We start from the raw sequence: 26416 nt of genomic DNA, 5'->3' as shown, positions 1-26416 counted from the left end.
AAATAGCACAGATGGAAGCAGGGAAAGTAAATGTTAGCCGAGATTAGTAAAGATACTGTAATATTTATTATTAGCAGTTGCTAAGTCCAGAACATTACAATATGCCATGTCTAAAGTTTAAGAGGGGGGGGGGGAGCAGTTGTTAATGTTTAATTCACTGGATCAGGATACAGGTATATAAGGTCAGAGCCAACATGGGATGGAGAATTCAAGTGACGGGGGAAATTGGAGTCATGTTCAATGATCAATGAACAAAATCTTTTAAGAAAATGAAATAATTGACTTTTACAGGAAGCTGGATGGGGAAAGTATATTCAAGGTAGACACAAAGTCAAGTCAAGTCACTTTTATTTCTATAGCACATTTAAAAAACAACTCTTGTTGACCAAAGTGCTTTACATTGGTGAAGGTACTAATGTTATACAACATTGGTTCATAGATTAAGTACATACATAAATACATACATATAGCCCTCACTCAGAGGACGTCAAGAAAGGCTTGAGAGTAAAGATGAGTTTTAAGTCTCGACTTAAAAGAGTCAATGGAGGGGGCAGTTCTGATAGGAAGAGGGATGCTGTTCCACAGTCTAGGAGCTGCATCTGCAAAGGCGCGGTCGTCCCTGAGCTTATGCCTAGAACGCGGGATGTTCAGTAACCCCAAGTCGGCCAATCAGAGGGACCTGGAGGTGGTGTGGTGGGTAAGCAGACTTTTGATGTAGGTGGGAACAAGTCCATTAAGGGCTTTGTAGACATAACGAAGGATCTTGAAATTTATTCGGAACCGCACAGGGAGCCAGTGGAGAGAGGCCAGAATCGGGGTGATGTGGTCCCTTTTTTAGGGTGCCCGTCAGGAGTCTTGCTGTAGCGTTTCGGGCCAGTTGCAGGCGGGACCGGGAAGATTGGCTGATGCCAGTGTAAAGGGAGTTGCAGTAACCTAGGCGGGAGGCGATAAATGCGTGGATGATCTTTTCAAGATCATCAAACTGGAGAAATTGTTTTATTTTAGCTATCGTCCGAAGTGGGAGTTGACGTGAGGTGATGGGGTAAAGCTTCCAAGGCTGCCGTCTATCATGCTGAAGTAACACAGTGGGACAGGCAGCATTATTGGATAGAAGGAATAGGTGACGTTTCGGGTCGAAATAAAATCTTCACACAATGAAACATCAACCATTCCTTCTCTTGAAAGATGCTGCCTTTCCCACTGTAGCATTTTATGTCTATCTTCAATTTAAACTAGCATCTGCAGTTCCTTCCTACCCAAAGTACATTCAAGATAGCTATGGGAATTTGTAGGTTTATAGTTGAACACTAGCCAAGATTTAGAAAAGTCAAGGCAGGAAATGGAAGAGACGGTCCATATAAAGGTGAAGGAAGAATGGAAATTTATAGAAGAATTTATGAAATTGTGTAGATCATACAGAGATTTAGAATGTAAATAGTGATAATAGAAAAAAACATGAATAGAGTGAAACAAAGAATGTTCTACATAACCCACAATGATGCAGGCATTTCTTGGACTAGTACAGGTGTTCATAGCGACACAGTTTATCTCAAGGAAGTGCATGCAATCAAAGGTGAGCCCGTTTAATGCAATAATATAGAGCAATGGAGAAGAGTAATAGTCGGAAGGGTATGTGGACCTCTGTTTGAGGAAGATAATTTTATTGAAAGATGTCCTTTTTCAATTACCAACTTTAAAAATATACGTGTATTGACAGACAAAACGTACCAGTGGTTATAATCTAGATGTTGCCGGATTAGAGTATGCAGTTGGACCGTACCATAGGCATCCACTTCAGATCATTATATAATCTGAATATATAAGATCATCAATAAAATAAATCAGCCTATTTGTTCCTTCTGGAGCATAATTTCTTCCAGTCTTCTTTTTAGGAGATTTCTCAAGAACCTGTGTCAATGAAAATAATGCATGACACTGATTTCTTTAGAGTGAGTAAACTTGGGGAACTTTGTTTAACATATTTTGTGTTTTTTGACTGTTGGCGGATCAATTTCCCACTTGGGATAAATAAAGGTCTATCGTATCATATTGTATCAAACTTTTCAGCGTACACAACATAATAAGGATTATTATAAAAACAATGCAATTATGGAAACATTTTTTTTAGCATTTATCAAATGCACATTTTTCTGATATCTTTATATGTTGAATAATTAAAATTTTCAATTAGCCTTTGAAGATTATATACAGATGCAGTCTGCTACGAATCCCAGTCTCTGCTAGGATTTGTGTGCAAGCTTCTTCCAGTAAGTGAGCTGTGTATGTACAATAACTCTTCGTTACAGCCATGGTCAAACGATTAGAACTGAACCAAATCAAAAGGAATAAAGGACTGTGTGTGCAATCACTATATACCATAAGTAAAAACAGGAGTGTAATTACTTTTTCCATGAATCAACCAATGGCACCTCGTCCTTTTTATTGTAAAGACAATCGTGTCTAGAGGCATGTGTTAACAGTCATGTGTTACCCTTCCCAATATGAAGCAGTAGGATTGGTAGTTTAGAGAATGTAATAGCAGATTACAAATATTTTTCTACAAAAGTAATACATGTACCACATTCATCAAATTACCATTCAAAGGACAGCACTGTACTCACGAATGAGAATTTCATGTTGGTATATACAAACATAAAATACATAGAATCAAGATTAGTTCTTCGAGCTCTAAAATCTGTAATGATTACAGTCCGTTTGTACATCAAATGGCGGTATATGTAATTGTTGGTCAATGACACTTATGACTGAAATGTGTAGAAGAGGCAAGTCATTTAGTAGCTGACTGCTGCATTCAATTTTCAAAGCTTCTGGGAGCTTACATAGAAACATAGAAATTAGGTGCAGGAGTAGGCCATTCAGCCCTTCGAGCCTGCACCGCCATTCAATATGATCATGGCTGATCATCCAACTCAGTATCCTGTACCTGCCTTCTCTCCATACCCTCTGATCCCCTTAGCCACAAGGGCCACATCTAACTCCCTCTTAAATATAGCCAATGAACTGGCCTCGACTACCCTCTGTGGCAGAGAGTTCCAGAGATTCACCACTCTCTGTGTGAAAAAAGTTCTTCTCATCTCAGTTTTAAAGGATTTCCCCCTTATCCTTAAGCTGTGACCCCTTGTCCTGGACTTCCCCAACATCGGGAGCAATCTTCCTGCATCTAGCCTGTCCAACCCCTTAAGAATTTTGTAAATTTCTATAAGATCCCCTCTCAGTCTCCTAAATTTTAGAGAGTATAAACCAAGTCTATCCAGTCTTTCTTCATAAGACAGTCCTGACATCCCAGGAATCAGTCTGGTGAACCTTCTCTGCACTCCCTCTATGGCAAGAATGTCCTTCCTCAGATTTGGAGACCAAAACTGTACGCAATACTCCAGGTGTGGTCTCACCAAGACCCTGTACAACTGCAGTAGAACCTCCCTGCTCCTATACTCAAATCCTTTTGCAATGAAACCTAACATACCATTCGCTTTCTTCACTGCCTGCTGCACCTGCATGCCTACTTTCAATGACTGGTGTACCATGACACCCAGGTCTCGCTGCATCTCCCCTTTTCCTAGTCGGCCACCATTTAGAAAATAGTCTGCTTTCCTGTTTTTGCCACCAAAGTGCATAACCTCACACTTATCCACATTATACTGCATCTGCCAAACATTTGCCCACTCACCCCAGCCTATCCAAGTCACCTTGCAGTCTCCTAGCATCCTCCTCACAGCTAACACTACCCCCCAGCTTCGTGTCATCTGCAAACTTGGAGATATTGCCTTCAATTCCCTCATCCAGATCATTAATATATATTGTAAATAGCTGGGGTCCTCGCACTGAGCCTTGCGGTACCCCACTAGTCACTGCCTGCCATTGTGAAAAGGACCCGTTTACTCCCACTCTTTGCTTCCTGTTTGCCAGCCAGTTCTCTATCCACATCAATACTGAACCCCCAATGCCGTGTGCTTTAAGTTTGCATAATTACATCTTATGTGGGAGCTTGTCGAAAGCCTTCTGGAAGTCCAGATACACCACATCCACTGGTTCTCCCCTATCCACGCTACTAGTTACATCCTCGAAAAATTCTATAAGATTCGTCAGACATGATTTACCTTTCATAAATCCATGCTGACTTTGTCCAATGATTTCACCGCTTTCCAAATGAGCTGCTATCCCATCTTTAATAACTGACTCTAGCAGTTTCCCCACTTAAAACTTAAAGCATGGTGGGATAAAAATCCTTGATATTTGATCCATGATGGAATCCTTGATGATGAAGACGTGGGTCAGACCTACATACAACAGTTAGACAAATGCCAATTTGTATAACGCCTCATAACAATTGATTTGCACCTTTTTGTTGATGTTGAAAGTGAAGTTAAGGTAAAATAGTATCAGCTCAAGAGTTTGGCTCAAGCAGATTAGAGATAATGCTCTTTAAAGGTAGACGACGACTCTAGTCATCAATTAACTCTGGAGATTTGATTGGCAAATTGAAGACTATCAGACTTAGACGTAATAAAAATTAACAGATGCCTTATTTTACAATGAACATTGTAGATTTACAATCTACATGGTATTTACATCAAAAATCAATATATTTAATTATGTTTAACTATTTTTCAAAACTAGAATCATATGTGCGATTCATTGACTACTATCTATCCAACATATGGAATCAAACTCATCTTCTCTGCTTGAAGAATGATAGAGGCAGGCAGGCAAGCAGACCAATGTGACACTACATCTGGGAAAAAAAACCCCACCCTGGCCACAATTGTCAATCAAGAGAACTACAAAGCAGCTTTGTTAGAACCCTACTTACAAGTCTGACCCACATTTTCACTACAAATGCAACTGCCAATCAAAAATTACTCCCCTACGAAGTTTCCATGCAGAATAAGATGGGCAGTTGCAGTGACCTGTCCCAAATACACTGAATAAACTGGCAGATGGACACCTATTCACACAGATTCGCTGGAATCAATCATGCATATCAGAAATGACAAAACTGCATATGCCTCCATATGCTACCCAGGAATGCAAATTTTAGCCAGAAAGTAAGAGTTTAATTTTAGAAATCTCAGGAAAAGCTAGTATTAACTGATCTTAACTCTGTGTGTTCTGTTACAATTAAATAACTCAAATCGATAGTTGAACAGAAACAGAGATTAAATTTTATAATATTAATTAATTTGTAGAATTAACATTGAACCAACGAGGAAGTTCTTACGCTGGAGCATGGCTGATGTTAAAAGGACCTTTAATTACGATATAGTTTTCAGTTAGTTTTGAAAGTTCCTTTGACACGAGAATATTCTTTCCTATGCCTGCATTCCCAACCAACATCGCTGCTTTTCCTTTCTCCACAAGTAAATCAATGAGATATTTCAGACCAACAGTTTCTTGAGGATGGACGAGTACATCATATTTATATAAAAATAAAAAATCACATCCGAAATGCAATAGTGATGATCTTGTCATAAAGAACAAATGGTTAAAATAGTTCTTACAACTGTATATGTTCCCTGCTTACTCGGAAATAATCTATAAAACATGTTTCTTACTTTCAGACTGTACCAGTGCTACTTTTGATTTGAAGATCTTTGTTACAAGCAGTCCAATCAAAATGCAAAAAATAAAGCAAATTAATTAGATACCCCAGATATTTTAATTGATTAGTGTTGTTGATGGATACTGGGGAAATTCTCTAATTTTTATTAGAATTGGGCGGTATTAGATCTTATGTGCACCTGGAATGAGCTGACAAGGTCTCAATTTAATGCCCTTCACAAAAGACAGCACATCATACAACACAGACTTTCTTCAATACTCAAATAGATTGTCTGCCGAGGTTATGTGGAAACCTTCAATGTATCTTCAATGCACAAACTTATAGGCAAGAATTGCCAGATCTATTTATCCATTATAAATTACATTTTTGGTGAAATTTAGGATAAAATAACCAGTTTTTTAAAAAGTATTACAACAGTACACTCCAAGAAACATGAACAGGAATTTGTAAGAGGGTCTTTTATTAGTACTTTTCTAACCAAAAACTTTGAAAAAGGTATACATAATACCAAAAGAATATCAGAAAACTTTCTAAGCATTACTGCTGTTGATTTTACTGATTTCAGACACCCATTTTAAATGCATGAGTAAGTTGCAATGCTTTTGTTAGGAATCAAAATTGTATTGAATATCAATCAATTAACAGTTTCTATATAATGGAGATGGGTAGCCTTGATCTTAAATTGTGCAGAATATCATTTGAAAATTGTCTTCAAATTACATTTTACGCAAGAAAGTTCTATGTAGTAAATTTGAAAATGTAGAATTCACAAAACAAAAAGACAAAATTGTGAAAAATTGTGTTCAGTGATGCTTCTGTCAATAATACCAGGGCTGATTAGGCAAAATATATAGCTTTCTGCAAAGTTTATCTAATAATTTACATCGGTCATAAGCTAGTTTAAAGCTGCTGCAAATTACATTATTTATCTTTGTTTGGCTACAGTACCGTCAAAGTTATTGGACAGATCCTACCACTAACATTGTCCTTTCTAGATTCCTTGTCATCACTGTAATTATAATTATGGTTAGTAGAAGCAACAATAGTTTCTGCAATGTTCAAAAAATAAAACTAATTTTTAGTGCAATGCGTATGGACATACTGAAGGCAGTACTTAAGACAGCAAATCCCCAACGCAAAAACTGCTATTTTACATTATATGTTTCAAAGTTTTTTTTTAAATTACCATCTTTTATTTATTCTAATGAAGAGCATTAGCAATGAAGTCTTGCACAGAGGTAAGCATTGATCACATCATTAATCACACATCATGGACAGTCACAAATCAAGTTCTAACAGCAAGCAGTGAATCAGAGGCAATGAAGCATAAACTCCTTCACAATTTATGATCTCTCAAATTGCATCTTTTCAACCATTAAATTGCAAGATACCATAAATTTTTATCTTCTTCACTTCAGTCACATTATTGATTCTGCCTGGTGGAATATAGAAAAGCACTAAATCTACAGTGTTGAATTAAATTCGAGTCCTTTCTCAGAAAAGTAACTAAAGAGAAAGATCAAGGCTGTTAATTCACACTTACGAACCAATGATGGAAGCATTAAAATTTAAATATACAACAGGGATTTGAAAGAGCCATATCAATGCCAGTTCTAGTCACTATCAACCTTGAATTTTTAAACTATCTGCACTTTGTTCTACTGAATTCTGAATCCAAACACATTAAAGCAATGTCTAATTTGATGACATTTGGGTTGGATGAAAGATGGTTATGTACCACTTATTTCCTGTTTGAAATAATAAGTAATTCTATTATGTATGAATGTATTTTGGTTTCTAAGGATGCTATTAAACCTGTTCTGAGTTATCCTACCTGTAGAGGGGCATCTGGTTCCATTTCAAAACTTGGTACCTGTTCGGTCCATGGAGTGAATCTTTTGGCATCTTATCTTCTTACGCCCCCTTCAGTTGTGGCTGACCATGGGTGTCTCCAGGGTGCTAACCCCTATGTGGAGGACGCCTGTGCGTGACTTTATTTAACGTGGGGAGACTGGTGCACAGACAGCCACCCCACGGTCTTTGACAGATCTGGGTCAGGATCCAGCGGAATGGAATCCAAGACGACCGGAGACCCTTTTCTGCTGCAGCCTTCATCCGCCTTCCCAGCTGTTGTGATGCTCCACTAAGGTCAGCCATCATCCTCTGCCTGTTCCACCATTGAGGCCTTTGTTGGAATGCTCTTTGTCAGAGACCTCCCCCTCGAGCTTACCGCCATTGGTGGCCCTACCAGGAGCACAACTACAGATGGCATCGCTCTCAGGATCTCAGGTCCACGCAAGCTTCTCCACCATGACGAGGTGACAATCCACGGTATCAGAGTCAATATGATAATCAAAGACTGTCCCTTGTGATGGGAATTTAACGGTTCTCATCTCTTTGGTCCACCATCTACTAAATTCGACTCCATAATCAATTGGCTAGTAAAAGAAAAGCTACAATTCATCTTTCTATATTACATTATTGGAAGGTTATTAAATTCAAAAGATTAAATCAAAATAAGAACATGGAATAGGAAAAGTGGGCCACCAAGTCTTTCAAGACTGCGGATCGGGAAGCAGGCTGGAGAAAGTGGACAGGTAATGTTTCGTGTCAGGACCCTTCTTCCTGACCCACAACATCACCTATCCATGATTTCCAGAGATGCTGCATGACCCGCTGAGTTACTCTAGCACTTTGTGACGTTTCTGAAGTATACCATACTAATCACCATGAAGAGACTCAGTGCTGTATATTGATTTTAGAATATGTATCACTATGATTTTTGGCCATCTTACTCACAGTCCTCCTCCGCTGAGGCAGCCCCGAGCAATTTTCCGAACGATGAAAAATAAAAAAGTTATGAATGTTTAAAAAAAAAATCTTGAGTCAGCTGATTGGTCCTCTTGCCTGTCAGTCACCATGATGAAGGTAACGCCCCATCCGGGGATGGCAAGACTATAAAACCCCGGATGCCTGGACGTGAGTCAGTCATTCTGGAAGATTGTTTGGCCTGCCCTGTGCTTGAAACTGAAATGACACTGGAAATGAAATGAAAATGAGATGAGTTGTTTGGCCTGCCCTGTGCTTGAAACTATAATGGCAATAGAAATGAAATGAAATGAAAATGAGATGAGTTGTTTGGCCTGCCCTGTGCTTGAAGCTGTAATGGCGAAGGAAATGAAATGAAAATGAGGTTAGTTGTTTGGCCTGCCCTGTGCTTGAAACTGAAATGGCATTGAAAATGAAATGAAATGAAAATGAGATGAGTTGTTTGGCCTGCCCTGCACTTGAAACTGAAATGGCAATGGAAATGAAATGAAAATGAGATGTTGTTTGGTCTGCTCTGTGCTTGAAACTGAAATGGCATTGAAAATGAAATGAAAATGAGATTAGTTGTTTGGACTGCCCTGTGCTTAAAACTAAAATGGCAATGGAAATGAAATGAAATGAAAATGAGATGAGTTGTTTGGCCTGCCCTGTGCTTGAAACTGAAATGGCAATGACAGATGGCGCAATGGGCTAAGTGTTCGGGTGGTGACCGGAAGGTAGCTGGTTCGAATCCCGCTTGGAGTGCATACTGTCGTTGTTTCCTTGGGCAAGACACTTCACCCACCTTTGCCTGCGTGTGAATGTGTGTGAAGGTGTGTGAGTGATTGGTGATGGTCGGAGGAGCCGTAGGCGCAGATTAGCAGCCACGCTTCCGTCAGTCTGCCCCAGGGCAGCTGTGGCTACAGAAGTAGCTCACCATCACCGAGTGTGACTAAGGATTCAATGAATAGTGCGATGTAAAGCGCCTTGAGTATCAAGAAAGGCGCTATATAAATCCCATCCATTATTATTCATTATTATTATTGGAAATGAAATGCAATGAAATGAAATGAAAATGAAAATGAAATGAGTTGTTTGGCCTGTCCTGTGCTTGACATTTGAAATGGAAATGAAACGAAATGAGTTGTTTGGCCTGCCTGAAACCACTCATTTTGGCCCACAAGGCCCCTCTTATCTGAGAAACCAGTCCCTTTTGCCCAAAGTGCTCGTATTAGCCCAGGAAGAGCATTTTGGCCCAAAAGACCCATGCCAGGCCAGGAAAAGTCCAGAAAAAGTGCCTTTCACTGAGATTTCATTCAGATTTTTTTTTAAAGAACCTTCAACCCATCAGACCTGTACTAGCCCAGGAGGAGTCCCTTCGGTCCATCAGGAAGTATTCCTCCTGCAAGTATTAAACCTCAACCCAGTATTTTTCTCCCTCCCTTCATTGGCTCCCTGTGACATCCATGCCAGGATAGACTTTCCTCCTTCATTGCTGTGATCTGCAGAAATAGATGAAAAATGTCTAAAATTGATTCTCTCCCCCCTTCTCTCTCTCTCTCACAGTCTCTCACCTATTTTGGGCAGAATTTCTGTCCGTTTCTGAGCTGCCAGCCCACCAGCCCTGAGTGACTGAGCTGCCAGCCCACCAGGCCTGAGCGACCGAGCTGTCAGCCCACCAGGCCTGAGCTGCCAGCTGAATAATCCATTCGACCCATAATGTCCATACTAGCCCGCTGGAAACTAGTCCCTTCGGCCCACAACACCCATACTAGCAATCCAGAAAGCCTCCCCTCCCCACTGGCCACCAATATTGGAATTGGTGGAGAGGTGGAATATTGCGTTGGGGGGCCAGCCCTCCCGTGTGAACATGGGACCCAACGGGTCTCACTTAGTCTGGTATGACAATAGAACACTCTTGACTCTTGTTCCCATAATGCGAAGTGAACACAATGCAATTGATTTATTCCATAATGCAAAGTAAAATGTAATAATTGAAATATCACATATACATAAGTATTCAGTCCTTTACTCAGTACTTTGTTGAGGCACCTTTGGCAATAATTACAGCATCAAGTCTTCTTGGGTATGAGGCTACAAGCTTGGCACACCTGTATTTGGGTAATTTCTCCCAGTCTTCTCTGCAGATCCTCTTGAGCTCTGTCAGGTTCGATGGCGAGCGTCGATGCACAGCTATTTTCAAGGCCCTCCAGAGATGTTCGATCGGGTTCAAGTCCGGGCTCCGGCTGGGCCACTCAAGGACATTTACAAATTTGTCTTGAAGCCACTCCTGTGTCTTCTTGGCTGTGTGGTTAGGGTCGTTGTCCTGTTGTAAGGTGAACCTCTGCCCCAGTCTGAGGTCCAGAAAGTTCTGGAGCAGGTTTTCATCAAGGATCTCTCTGTACTTTGCTCCGTTCATCTTTCCCTAAATCCTGACTTGTCTCCCAGTTCCTGCCGCTGAAAAACATCCCCACAGCATGATGCTACCACCACCATGCTTCACCGTAGGTATGGTATTTGCAGGTGTTGAGCGGTGCCTGGTTTCCTCCAGACATGACGTTTGGCATTCAGGCCAAAGAGTTCAATCTTGGTTTCATCAGACCAGATAATCTTGTTTCTCATGGTCTGAGAGTCCTTTAAGTGCCTTTTGGCAAACTCCAAATGAGCTGTCATGTGCCTTTTACTGAGGAGTGGCTTCCGTCTGGCCACTCTACCATATAGGCTTGATTGGTGAAGTGCTGCAGATATAGTTGTCCTTCTGGAAGGTTCACCCATCTCTACAGTCTTCGGCGAGGAGGCTGAGGAGAGGAGGCTACGCAAAACACTGGAGAGGGGGAGACGAAAGAAGGAGATGTCACGCATGCTGATTCAGTGTGATGCTTGCAGTATGTCGGAGGTCAAGGACACTGCTGGTGCCTCTGGATGCTACAAATGTGAGGAGTGCACCCAGGTACAGCTGCTGAAGAACCATGTTGGGGAACTGGAGAAGCAAGTGGATGACCTCAGGTTCGTCCGAGAAACTGAGTCATTCCTCGACAAGTCCTACATTAAGATTGTTACACCTAAGGTACTGGAAGAGAGAAAGTGGGTGATGGTGAGAAATGGAGGGAAGCATGGAATGCAAACGTCCCCGGCTGTTGTACCTCTTGTGAACAGGATCACCCACTTAGAAGCTGTTGGGACAGAAGACGTTATTACACTGAGCGGCGGACTGGCTTGCAAAGCATATAGGGGCTGTTGAGCCAAAACCAAAGAGGCCAACGTCAGGCAACGCCATTGTAGTGGGAGACTCCATTGTGAGAGGTACGGACAGGGGTTTCTGCGGCAACAGACGGGATTCGAGGATGGTGTGCTGCCTTCCTGGTGCCAGGATCCAGGATGTCACGGACAGAGTGCAGAAAATCCTCAAGGGCGAAGGTGAACAGCCGGAAGTGGTAGTGCATGACGGCACAAACGATGTCGGAAAGAAGGGGATGAATATTCTGCAGCGTGACTTTAGAGAGCTTGGAAAAATGCTGAAAAGCAGGACCTCCAGGGTTGCTATCTCCGGTTTGCTTCCAGTTCCTCATGCTGGCGAGAGCAGGAACAGGGAGATACGGGACCTGAATGTGTGGCTGAGGAACTGGTGCACGGGGCAGGGATTTAGATTCTTAGATCACTGGGATCTGTTTTTGGAGTAAGGGGGAACTGTACAAAAAGGACGGATTGCATCTTAACAGGTGGGGGACCAACATATAGATTGGGTTAATCAAATTGGCAAGGGTGCTGAGGAAGAGGATTTCTTGGAATGTATGCGGGATAGTTTTCTAAACCAACATGTAGAGGAACCAACGAGAGAGCAGGCTATTCTAGATTGGGTATTGAGTAATGAGGAAGGGTTAGTTAGCAGTCTTGTTGTGCGTGGCCCCTTGGGCAAGAGTGACCATAATATGGTTGAGTTCTTCATTAGGATGGAGAGTGACATTGTTAATTCAGAAACAAGGGTCCTGAACTTAAAGAAAGGTAACTTTGAGGGTATGAGACGTGAATTGGCCAAGATAGACTGGCAATTGATTCTTAAAGGGTTGACAGTGGATATGCAATGGAAGGCATTTAAAGACTGCATGGATGAACTACAACAATTGTTCATCCCAGTTTGGCAAAATAATAAATCAGGGAAGGTAGTGCATCCGTGGATAACAAGGGAAATCAGGGATAGTATCAAAACAAAAGATGAAGCATACAAATTAGCCAGAAAAAGCAGCCTACCAGAGGACTGGGAGAAATTCAGTCCAGCAGAGGAGGACAAAGGGCTTAATTAGGATAGGGAAAATAGGTTATGAAAGAAAACTGGCAGGGAACATAAAAACTGACTGCAAAAGTTTTTATAGATATGTGAAGAGAAAAAGATTAGTTAAAACAAATGTTGGTCCCTTGCAGTCAGAAACAGGCAAATTGATCATGGGGAACAAAGACATGGCAGACCAATTGAATAACTACTTTGGTTCTGTCTTCACTAAGGAAGACATAAATAATCTGCCGGAAATAGCAGGGGACCGGGGGTCAAATGAGATGGAGAGGAACTGAGTGAAATCCAGGTCAACATGGATTTGTGCCTGGAAGGTCATGTTTAACTAATCTTCTTGAATTTTTTGAAGATGTTACTCGGGAAATTGATGAGGGTAAAGCAGTGGATGTTGTGTACATGGACTTCAGTAAGGCCTTTGACAAGGTTCCTCATGGAAGGTTGGTTAAGAAGGTTCAATGGTTGGGTATTAATGGTGGAGTAGCAAGATGGATTCAACAGTGGCTGAATGGGAGATGCCAGAGAGTAATGGTGGATGGTTGTTTGTCAGGTTGGAGGCCAGTGACAAGTGGGGTGCCACAGGGATCTGTGTTGGGTCCACTGTTGTTTGTCATGTACATCAATGATCTGGATGATGGTGTGGTAAATTGGATTAGTAAGTATGCAGATGATACTAAGATAGGTGGGATTGCGGGTAATGAAGTAGAGTTTCAAAGTCTACAGAGAGATTTATGCCAGTTGGAAGAGTGGGCTGAAAGATGGCAGATGGAGTTTAATGCTGATAAGTGTGAGGTGCTACATCTTGGCAGGACAAATCAAAATAGGACGTACATGGTAAATGGTAGGGAATTGAAGAATGTAGGTGAACATAGGGATCTGGGAATAACTGTGCACAGTTCCCTGAAAGTGGAATCTCATGTAGATAGGGTGGTAAAGAAAGTTTTTGGTGTGCTGGCCTTTATAAATCAGAGCATTGAGTATAGAAGTTGGGATGTAATGTTAAAATTGTACAAGGCATTGGTGAGGCCAATTCTGGAGTATGGTGTACAATTTTGGTCGCCTAATTATAGGAAGGATGTCAAGAAAATAGAGAGAGTACAGAGGATATTTACTAGAATGTTGCCTGGGTTTCAGCAACTAAGTTACAGAGAAAGGTTGAACAAGTTAGGGCTTTATTCTTTGGAGCGCAGAAGGTTAAGGGGGGACTTGATAGAGGTTTTTTAAATGATGAGAGGGATAGACTGAGTTGACGTGGAAAAGCTTTTCCCACTGAGAGTAGGGAAAATTCAAACAAGGGGACATGACATGAGAATTAAGGGACTGAAGTTTAGGGGTAACATGAGGGGGAACCTCTTTACTCAGAGAGTGGTAGCTGTGTGGAATGAGCTTCCAGTGAACGTGGTGGAGGCAGGTTCGTTTTTATCATTTAAAAATAAATTGGATAGTTATATGGATGGGAAGGGAATGGAGGGTTATGGTCTGAGCGCAGATATATGGGACTAGGGGAGATTATGTGTTCGGCACGGACTAGAAGGGTCGAGATGGCCTGTTTCCGTGCTGTAATTGTTATATGGTTATATGGTTATATGGTTAGCCGGGAAGTGGTGTCAGGTAAATTGAATGGATTAAAGGCCGATAAATCCCCAGGGCCAAATAGGCTGCATCCCAGAGTACTTAAGGAAATAGCCGCAGAAATTAGTGATAATTTTTCAAAACTCTTTAGATTCTGGAATAGTTCCTGAGGATTGGAGGGTAGTTAATGTAACCCCACTTTTTAAAAAGGGAGGGAGAGAGAAAACGGGGAATTACTGACCAGTTAGTCCAACATCGGTAGTGGGGAAACTGCTAGTCAGTTATTAAAGATGGGATAGCAACACATTTGGAAAGTGGTGAAATCATTGGGCAAAGTCAACATGGATTTATGAAAGGTAAATCAGGTCCGACAAATCTTATAGAATTTTTCGAGGATGTAACTAATAGAGTGGATAAGGGAGAACCAGTGAATGTGTTATATCTGGACTTTCAGAAGGCTTTCGACAAGGTCCCACATAAGAGATTAGTATACAAACTTAAAGCACACGGTATTGGGGGTTCAGTATTGATATGGATAGAGAACTGGTTGGCAGATAGGAAGCAAAGAGCAGGAATAAACGGGTCCTTTTCACAATGGCAGGCAGTGACTAGTGGGGTACCGCAAGGCTCAGTGCTGGGACCCCAGCTATTTACAATATATATTAATGATTTGGACAAGTGAATTGAATGCAACATCTCCAAGTTTGCGGATGACACGAAGCTGGGGGGCAGTGTTAGCTGTGAGGAGGATGCTAGGAGGCTGCAAGGTGACTTGGATAGGCTTGGTGAGTGGGCAAATGCATGGCAGATGCAGTATTATGTGGATAAATGTGAGGTTATCCACTTTGGTGACAAGAACAGGAAAGTTGACCGTAATCTGAATGGCGGCCGATTAGGAAAAGGGGAGATGCAACGAGACCTGTATGTCATGCTACACCAGTCGTTGAAAGTAGGCATGCAGGTGCAGCAGGCAGTGAAGAAAGCGAATGGTATGTTAGCATTCATAGCAAAAGGATTTGAGTATAGGAGCAGGGAGGTTCTACTGCAGTTTTACAGGGTCTTGGTGAGACCACACCTGGAGTATTGCGTACAGTTTTGGTCACCTACTCTGAGAAAAGACATTCTTGCCATAGAGGAAGTACAGAGAAGGTTCACCAGACTGATTCCTGGGATGTCAGGACTTTCATATGAAGAAAGACTGGATAGACTTGGCTTGTACTCGCTAGAATTTAGAAGATTGAGGGGGGATCTTATAGAAACTTACAAAATTCTTAAGGGGTTGGACAGGCTAGATGCAGGAAGATTGTTCCCAATGTTGGGGAAGTCCAGAACAAGGGGTCACAGGTTAAGGATAAGGGAGAAATCTTTTAGGACCGAGATGAGAAAAACATTTTTCACACAGAGAGTGGTGAATCTGAGGAATTCTCTGCCACAGAAGGTAGTTGAGGCCAGTTCATTGGCTATATTTAAGATGGAATTAGATGTTGCCCTTGTGGCTAAAGGGATCAGGGGGTATGGAGAGAAGGCAGGTACAGGATACTGAGTTGGATGATCAGCCATGATCATATTGAATGGCGGTGCAGGCTCGAAGGGCCGAATGGCCTACTCCTGCACCTAATTTCTATGTTTCTATGTTACAGAGGAACTCTGGAGCTCTGTCAAAGTGACCATCACTTTGGTCACCTCTGGTCACCTCTCTGTCCAAGGCCCTTCTCCCCTGATTGCTCAGTTTGGCCACTCAGCCAGTTCTATGGTTCCAAAGTTCTTCCATTTAAAAATGACGGAGGCCACTGTGCTCTTCGGGACCTACGCTGCTGCAGAAATTGTTTTATGCCCTTCCCCAGAACTGTGTCTCGACACAATCCTGTCTCGGAGGTATACGGACAATTTCGAGTATCATAGCAAAGGTTCTGAATACTTATGTAAATGTGATAGTTTAGTTATTTCTTTTTAAGTACTTTGCAAAAATTTCGAAACACCTGTTTTCGCTTCTTCATTCTGGGGTATTGTGTGTAGATTGATGATTAAAAAAATGAATCCATTTAAAAATAAGGCTGTAATGTAAAAAATGTGGAAAAAGTGAAGGGGACTGAATACTTTCTGAATGCACTGGATATTTGAAAATCCTGTGGAAAAATTAGTGTAATTGATAGTCTGAAACTCTGTAGCTCCTAACTCTCTTTGCCCTATTGACTGATTTAATAACACAATTTTGTATAAAACGTTGTTTCTTACAATGTTTTTATGATAGCAGAGCTATCTATACAGGTGACCTACATTATAGGGGGAAGAGAGGTGGAGGGTTTATACAGGCCATTTTTCATGATGCAATGTGCACAGGTGTCAAGAAACACCATTGGAAAGAAAATTGTATTGACTTATTTATTGTCTTTTCATTTAAATTTAGTGAGAATTAATTTTATTCAGTTTCAAAAATTTTTGGATATTGATTTGTGAATCATGTAAGGGCAAAAAATAATTTGAATGGTTGTAATGCTGTTGACATCTGTCTGGGATTTTCAAAGTGAGACAGCTGCAGTGCTTCAGAGTAAAGCAACATTTTATTAAATTGCCCATAGTGGAAATATGCAATAAAGCAGAAAATGCTGTAAACATCAGGTAGCATTTGTGTGAAATCAAACAGTGAACATTTCAGATTAAAGTTATGCCATAGAAATTTTAACCTGGAACATTAATTCCATTTCTCTTTCCACCATAAATGCTGTTTGACCTGCAGAATATTTCCAGAACCTTTAGTTTTTAATTCAGAATAAAGTCCATCCTAAATCCTGTGGATTGACAAATATTATGCAAGCCCTGTACACTGTGGTAAGAGTGGCAGCGTGTAGCTGACTGATTTCAAATAACAACTGCAAGGAGGAAGTCAAAGCTAGCTAAAGTCAGTACCTAGAGACATAGAAAACAAATATTTTGACTACCTATATAACAGCAGACATGAGGAGCACAGAATGAGCCTTCTCCCGTACTTGGTCTAAGAGAATGTATAACAAGTAAACGAGCCGGTCTTAACGGCAGAGTAAGAAAAAAGAGCAAAGATTTGTCAATGCTGGGAGTTCTGACAGGCAACCATAAATCAATTTAAAGAGAGACAGAGCCCGTGATTTTCAGGTGATAGTAACATTCTGTGGTCTCTAAGACAGATGTTTGCAGCTTTTACTTTCAGTGAAAGTACATTAATTTTCCCCCTTTTGCCCAATATCTGGGTAATACTCCAATTTTCTTTCATGAGGGATGCACTGAAACATTTATCCCATTCCTAGCCATTCTTGGCGGACAAATGGATTACTTGATGTTTTTTTCCTCAGCATAAGTAAATGCATATTTTTGAAAGGTTTGAATTCATTTGGCCCATAATTAAAATCATATATACCTGAAATAACTTTAACATTTCTCCTTCATAAACAGGTCTGCCTAGCTAATACCACCCAAATAGTGAACTTCTTCAAACAAAAAAAGGAAAAACTGTCAAAATGTTAAGGGATATTAAAAAAACATATTTAAAGAATGACGATTGAAAATGTTCTAGATTCACAGTCTAATACCTGGAAATAAAATTAAAAGTTCTTTCCAGGAACTGAATCCTTTCATCAGCTTTTATGACAAATTCTCAACTATTGCATCCATAATTTATAACAGGACAGTGGGTTGTGGAGCTTACTCATGTATCAGTGCAAGTAACCTCAATTGATCCCTTGATCTCGCTGACGCAGGAGTAAGCTCCACCGCCCGCTGTCCTGTTATCCATCGCCCACTGACCCACTCCGCTCTATGATCTTTGCTCTTGAGCTGGTCCCCTCACTATCCGGTCTACAGTGAAAGACACGAATCGGGCAATGAACGCCACGCAGTGTCACCCAGCGCAGCAAGTGAGGCCATGTCCTGCTCCCGGATTCAAGGAATGGCGGCCGCTCGCAGCCACCCAAGCTATTTCCCACCCCGGCCACAATGCAGTGGCTCCATACCCGGAGCACCTCAGCAGCGGTGAGTGAGTTGCTGGCATGATCCGCGACCCCCTCCTTCTCAACGCTCCTGCCCGTGCTGACCCGGGCCAGACTCCCCACACGCTGTGAAAGGAACTCTCACCCTAATTGGTCCCTTGAACTAGTATTGTCATTCAATAAGATCACAACTGATTCAACTTGTCCCGGTGTGCTCCCGTTTTTCCCACCATCTCTCCACCTGCCGTCAGCCTCCACCCCCCACCCATTCAGTCATTCAGAATGGAGGATATCTGGAAGCTTTGGACAAATTGAATTGTTACTTTCTTTATTTTTATTTTTTTATTTTTTTTTTTTTGAGGGTGAGAAATTCTATGTCCCGCCAGCCTTTAAAAAAATTTAGGAACTCAAAATGGGGGTGCGTTTTCATTGCAGTGAAATACGGTATCTTTAATCGGACATTGGATTTCAATGTTATATCTTTGCACTAAATGTTGTACCCTTTATCTGTGCACTGTGAACAGCTTGATTGCATTCATGTAAAGTATTTTCTTTGACTGGATCGCATGCAAACAGAAGCTTTTCACTGTACCTCGGTACACGTGGCAATAACAACCTAAACTAATTTAACTGCTATTTCTTGGAGGAATAATACAATACTGGGGTTAAAAGATTGTGGGGTGGGGAATATAATGTGAAATTAACTGTCCAGAATTTGCTCCTCGGTGCTATAACAAACTATAAAAGTGTTAAAAGGACTTTTAAACAATGCAACCGCATGTAAACACTAAACTTGTTACCATCCATAACTGTATTGAGTGATTCTATCCACTTGGGGTCAATATCTCCATCTAACACTATCCATTTAGGACCTCCGTGAACAACACAGGAAAGTTCCCTCATGGTCATTGAAAACAAACCTGCTGAGAAAAGAAACAAAGATTTTATCTCCAATTTACAGCTGATAAACAAAACCATGGCAACAAATATAAGCTCCTTTCAGAATCAAATATTCATCATGCATAACAGACGATCTGCATACGTGGTTGGAGCAAGGTTTAAAGATGATGTGTGAAGCTTTGAATATTGGAATGCACTGCTACTGCCAGGGGCGTTAGTGGAGGCAGAAATAATGGTAGTCTGTAAGAGGCTTTGAGATAGGCACATTGGATATACAGGGAATAGAGGGAAATGGATCATGTGCAGGCAAATTAGATTAGTTTAATTTGACATTATGTTCGGCACGGGCATGGTGGGTTGAAGGGCTGTACTGTTTAATGTTGCCTCTCACTACCTCAAAAGTTCAATATTCACCAAAAAACACTTCAATAGGGCTGAACTTGACAAAAGCTAAATCTACCACATCAAACTGAACATCAAAATAAGTTCTTTTTTTAAAAAATAATTACTATATTAAAGGTTATTAATAATAATAATAATAAACTTTATTACGGACTCAAGGTCTAGACAAGGGACAACATTACATTAAAAATGCATTGCATATCAAATATCATAAATATATATAAAATCATGGTATATCACATAAAAACATCATAATTTATATTTTTGTAAAACCCACAATACCTAAGATAAAAATCCAGATTAAAAGATGATCAATGTCCTACAATGAGACAACGATACCAGTGTCTCCACAACTGGGATTCGTAGCGTGTAGTGCTAACCCTAATGTTTGTCAAGGACACAATAAGCACATTTTTAGAGTCATTTATCCTGCAAATGAATTTATACATGTGGTGTCTTAGGATAGCTTCTAAAGTACTGACTCCTGCAGCCACAAACATATTACTGGCACTACACCATCTAGGTTGCCTTAGCAGTGTTCTCATGGCATTGTTATATGCCACCTGTAGTCTCTGCAAACTTGTCTTTAAATAGTTCGACCACAGGTGCGCAGTGTAGAGGGGTGTGCAGTATGCTCTAAATAGCGACATCTTCACCACATCTGCACACGCACCAAATTTACGCAAGAGGATATTTGCCTGTACATACAGCATGCATCGTTGCCTATAAATATCCTCATCATCTGTCATTTATTCTGTAATAATATGCCCTAGATATTTTATCTTATTACAGACACTAAGATTGTTGTCAGACAATTTAAAATCAGGATATTTTATTATTTATTAAAACATTAAAACAAGTCAATAATTTCAGCAAAATGCAAAATATGTTCTCCATATCAGGTTCTCCAAATCCATTCTGTTATCATGTATCTGTACACTGTGAATGGCACAATAATCATGTATTGTCTTTCTGCTGACTGGTTAGCATGCAGCAAAAGCTTTTCACTGTACCTCGGAACATGTGACAATAAACTAAACTGAAACTAGGTGCTGTTTTGGTTAGGATTCTTCTTCAGACTGCTGGGGGGGAGGGGAGAAAGCTGGACGAGATGTGAGGGCAGGACACAGCTTGGCAAGGAATACAGATGAGGAGGGTATTTGATAGGAAGATGGTTGGGCAAAGGGCAGAGATGAAAAGACAAAAAGTGTGAGAAAAGGGTAGAAGATGTGTGAATTGTGAAATCAGAGGAAGGAATATAGATGGGCGGGGATAGCTGGGTATAAGTCCAGGTGGGGCACATGAAAAAGAGGGGGAAATAAATAAATAAATAAATAAAATATTAACACATTAAAAATGGGGGGGGGGGGGGGGGGGGGGGGGGGGGGGGGTTTACTGTGTCTTATTTCTTGAGAATATTTTTTTTAACGACATATTTGAGGCAAATATATTATATGATCCTAATTATAACACATCTATATTAATTGGAAAGAAATCACCAATTTAATCCTGCAACCAACATATTTATCAATCTTAGTACTTTCTAGACATTGATGCAGGAAGGGTCAGACAAGACATTGTTCATACCAGCAAACAACCACCTTATCTCGGAAAAGCAGCTGTAATTCATCATTAAGAGAATTAAGCTATTTGTAAGACAATGGCTGTGCATGCTCAAAAAGTTAATTTGCAGGCGTATTAAATGATTCAATATTATGAATTAGCAGCATTTTTTTGAGGTGCTTTTTTAAGATTAAAGAAAACTACTTTGAAGCAATGGAAACTATCTTTAAAAAAACTACCCACGAATCTGGAAGTCAAACAGGATGAATCAGTTGAAGACTTTAAAATTGGGGGGACTGTGCGTGGTAGGATTGGGCCAGCTGGTTCACCTTCTAACTTTATTTTCTCAGCAAGATAATTGGAAGTAAATGACTCCTGGTGTCTTAACAAGGATTTTACTGAGGTCTCAACTATTCACTACTTCATGAATGAGTTAGACTGCACTGCCCAAATCTGCTGATATTGGTATGCTCAGTGTGGACAAGAGAATAGAAGGTGATATTGATTTGTAAAGCACATGGACAAAACTGTGGTAGATGGATTTCAAACCATGAAAAATGGGAGGGGGAGGGGGAGGGGCGGCAGCTCGCAGGGGCCCGATCTGAGGACGGTGAAAAGCAGCAGGGGACCAGCTGATCGTGGCATCCGCTAAGGGAAGCGCATCCACCAGCGTGACAGAGCCGGGCAGGCGGGGGGTTGGGGGGGGCAGACGATTGGGTCTCCCCGGAGTGGAGGTCGTCCCCTGTGATGTGTACAGAGGAGAACGGAGAGAGGAAGGGAGGAGAGGGGAGGAGGCGAGAAGAGGGGGGGGGGGCGGGTGGAGGGGAGCCGGGCGAGTGAGTTGGGCTGTCAAAGTACGGGGAGGGGCAGAAGCAGCCTCAATGACTCTCTGGAAACCAGCACAGCTGGAACAACTGAACGTGCAGGGGATAGGAGGGGCGGGGATTTTGAAATCAAGAGCTGCACGGAGAAGTCCACATTTTTTGGGTCAAGTGAGGCGCCGCTGGCCCCAAAGGCAAAATGACACACGAACGTACCTCGTGGAAAACTATGATGCATGCGCGTTGACAGCAGCTGCATTAATCCACAGTGGCGGGTGGGTGGGGCCAGGAGGCAGGTGGGCCTCGATTGGTGGGCATGTGTGTATTGTGACGTCAGCAGCTGGCAAGCGGCGATTATTTTTTTTAAAGTGAGTTTTGTGAACAACTTTATTCAATATCTGGGGAAATAATTTAGCAAAATTAGAGAGGAGTGGATTTCTGAAATCATAAGTTAAATCCCTACCGAAATATGTAAACATCTCTACATTTTTGCGTCTGGTTTTCGAGGAGATATGTTTCAAAGGCAAAATGACACACACACACAGAGTTTTAAAAGTATATAGATATGATATATGATAGATGTACCTGTAATTACACGGACTGCCTTACTTCAACTTCATTGTATTATATAGGCCAGTTTCATATTGTTTCCAAGACCTCAAATTGACTTAAAAAAAGAGTACAAAATGTCGGAGTTACTCAGTGGTGAGGCAGCATCACAGGAGAACATGGATGGGGAATATTTTGGATCAAGTCCCTTCTTCAGACTTTATGTAATTAAATTCTAATTATTGATTAACTCATCAAAACTCAGTATCTTAGACTTTTTGATCTTATCAACTGCAGACATTATAACACAATCTTCAAGGATTAATCAGAGAATCAATCTATGAAAACATGACAAATTAGATTTGGGTCATGGTTTGATTGGTACATTCCATGGATAATTAACCTTTCATACAATGCAAGGATAAAAAAATTACTATGAGCTTTATAAATATTCAAAACCTTAACTTATACGTAACTTTATACTGATCATCCTTCCATTCACATGTAGCAGGATTCAAAAATTCAAACAGCTCACCTGTGGTCACAGTCTTGTGGTTTATATCACACCATACTGCCTTTAACTTCATGTTGACATAAGTCCCGTGTAGGGTTCTTAATATCTGTTGGTATGAAAGAGGTACATTTATATTTCTGCTGCCACAGAATGCATTACTGTTTTCTCTGAGAACCCCCCTCCCCATTCTACTCTTCTAATTAACCCACTGACTTCCACACCCACAGTGCCCTCCATAATGCTTGGGACAAAGACCAATCATTTAGTTATTTACCTCTGTACTCCACAATTTGAGATTTGTAATAGAAAAAAAAATATCACATGTTTTTAAAGTGCACATTGTCAGATTTTAATAAAGGCCATTTTTATACATTTTGGGTTCACCATGTAGAAATTACAGCAGTATTTATACATAGTCTCCCCATTTCAGAGCACCATAAAGTTTGTGACACAGCAATGTCATGTAAATGAAAGTAGTCATGTTTAGTATTTTGTTGCATATCTTTTGCATGCAAAGACTGCTTGAAATCTGCGATTCACCAGGTGGTGCCATCAGCGATGGCAGCCTCCCCAACAGTCTGTCTGTTTTTTTGTATTTTTTGTTATTTTTAGTGTGTTTTAAAAGTATGTGTTAAATGTTCTTTGATTTGCTTTATGTGGGGGGGGGGGGGGGGGGGAGGGGGAGGGGGAGGGGAGGGGGGGGGGGGAGGGGGAGGGGGAGGGGGAGGGGAGGGGGGGGGGGGAGGGGGAGGGTGAGGGGAGAGGGGAGGAAAAAACTTTTTTTCAATCAGTTACCTTACCGGAGATGCAATTGTTTTCCGGATCGTATCTCTGGTCCCTCGACGGCCTAACATCATGGAGCTGGAGCCTGCGATCGCTTGCCTGGGATGGACGCTCCAACTGCGGCCTGCGGATTTCAACATCGAGGAGCTCGCAGTCTCGGGTAGAGTCTGATGTCGGGAAGCTCCAGTCGCAGAAAGTTTCGAACAGCCCCGACCCGGGGTTGATCACCCGGCACAGGGGAGCTGAGATGCCCCCCCCGCCCCCGCCCCCCCGATGCAGGAGCTTGATCACCCTGACACGGAGAGCCTGCCGCCGGATACGGGAGCCAAGATCGTCCCGTCAATGGAAGGCTTGAGGCCCCAGACCGCGGGAGAACAAAGAAGGGAAGAGATTGAACTTTTTCGCCTTCCATCACAGTGAGGATGGTGGAGGAGTTATTGTGGTGGATGTTTATGTTAAAATTTATTTTGTGTGCTTTGTTGCTTTTTATTGGTATGACTGTACAGCAAATCAAAATCCTTGTAGGAATTGTAAGGGTAAAAATACCTTAATGGGACTTATCTACAGGCCCCCAAACAGTAGCCTGGATATAGGGTGCAAGTTGAATCAGGAATTAAAATTGGCATGTAGCAAAGGTAATGCTACGGTTGTTATGGGAGATTTCAACATGCAGGTAGACTGGGAAATCAGGTTGGTACTGGACCCCAAGAAAGGAAGTTTGTAGAGTGCCTCCGTGATGGATTCTTAGAGCAGCTTGTATTGGAGCCTACCAGGGAGAAGGCAATTCTGGATTTAGTGGTGTGTAATGAACCGGATTTGATAAATTAAGGAGCCATTAAGAGTTAGTGACCATGATATGGTCAAGTTTAATCTACAATTGGAGAGGGAGAAGGGTAAATCGGAAGTGTCAGTATTACAGTTGAACAAAGGGGACTATGGACCCATGAGGGAGGAGCTGGCCAAAGTTGACTGGAAAGATAACCTAGCAGGGATGACAGTGGAACAATAATGGCAGGTATTTCTGAGAATAATACAGAAGGTTCAGGATCAGTTCATTCCAAAGAGGAAAAAAGATTCCAAGGGGAGTAAGGGGCGACCATGGCTGACAAGGGACGTCAGGGACAGTATAAAAAAAAACGTAGCAGAGAGGAGCGTGAAGCAAGAGGATTGGATAATGTTTAAAGAGCAACAGAAGATAACTAAAAAGGCAATAAGGGGAGAAAAAATGAGGTGTGAAGGTAAACTTGCCAAGAATATAAAGGAGGATAGTAAAAGCTTCTTTAGGTATGTGAAGAGGAAAAAATAAGTTAAGACCAAAGTTGGACTGAAAAGGTGAATTTGTTATGGGGAACAAGGAAATGGCAGATGAGTTGAACAGGTACTTTGGATCCGTCTTCATAAAGGAGGACACAAACAATCTTCCTGATATAGTAGTGGCCAGAGGATCTGGGGTTTCTGAGGAACTGAAGGAAATCCACATTAGGCAGGAAATGGTGTTGGGTAAACTGATGGGACAGAAAGCTGATAAATCCCCGGGGCCTTATGGTCTGCATCCCAGGGTACTTAAGGAAGTGGCTCTAGAAATCGTGGATGCATTGGTGATAATTTGCCAATGTACTATTGACTCAGGATCAGTTCCTGTGGATTGGAGGGTAGCTAATGTTATCCCACTTTTTAAGAAAGGCAGGAGAGAGAAAACAAGGAATTATAGACCAGTTAACCCAACATCAGTGGTGGGGACGATGCTGGCGTCAATTATAAAAGATGAAATAGCGGCACATTTGAATAGCAGTAGCAGGATCGGTCCGAGTCAGCATGGATTTACGAAGGGGAAATCATGCTTGACTAATCTTCTGGAATATTTTGCGGATGTAACTAGGAAAATGTACAAGGGAGAGCCAGTGGATGTAATGTACCTGGACTTTCAGAAAACATTTGATAAGGTCCCACATAGGTGATTAGTGGGCAAAATGATATTGGTATTGGGGGTAGAGTGCTGGCATGGATAGGAAATTGGTTGGCAGACAGGAAACAAAGAGTAGGGATTAACAGGTCCCATTCAGAATGGCAGGCAGTGACTAGTGGGTTATTGCAAGGCTCGGTGCTGGGTGCTGTATATTTACAATATACATAAATGATTTAGATGAAGGGATTCAAAGCAACATTAGCAAATTTGCAGATGACACTAAGCTGGGTGGCAGTGTGAACTTTGAGGAGGATGCTCTGAAAATGCAAGGTGACTTGGACAGGTTGGGGGAGTGGGCAGATGCATGGCAGATGCAGTTTAATGTGGATAAATGTGAGGTTATCCACTTTAGTAGCAAAAACAGGAAGGCAGATTACTATCTAAATGGCATCAAGTTGGGAAAAGGGGAAGTACAATGGGATCTGAGGGGTCCTTGTACATCAGTCTATGAAAGTAAGCAATACAGGTACAGTAGGCAGTGAAGAAAGCGAATGGCATGTTGGCCTCTATAACAAGAGGAGTTGAGTATAGGAGCAAAGAGGTCCTTCTGCAGTTGTACAGTAACCTAGTGAGACCACACCTGGAGTATTGTGTGCAGTTTTGGTCCCCTCATTTGAGGAAGGACATTCTTGCTATTGAGGGAGTGCAACGTAGGTTGACAAGGTTAATTCCCGGGATTGTGGGACGGTCATATGCTGAGAGAATGGCTGGGC

At 41.6% G+C, this 26416-nt stretch overlaps 1 pseudogene; it reads right to left on the bottom strand.

Moving 5' to 3' along the window:
* LOC129699136 (dynein axonemal heavy chain 11-like) overlaps nt 1–26416 on the bottom strand; it is a 181383-nt pseudogene that overhangs the window by 101647 nt on the left and 53320 nt on the right.

Source organism: Leucoraja erinacea, chromosome 7, assembly GCF_028641065.1.
Source record: "Leucoraja erinacea ecotype New England chromosome 7, Leri_hhj_1, whole genome shotgun sequence".
Taxonomy (NCBI): Eukaryota; Metazoa; Chordata; class Chondrichthyes; order Rajiformes; family Rajidae; genus Leucoraja; species Leucoraja erinaceus.
This window is presented reverse-complemented; position numbering and strand designations above follow the sequence as displayed.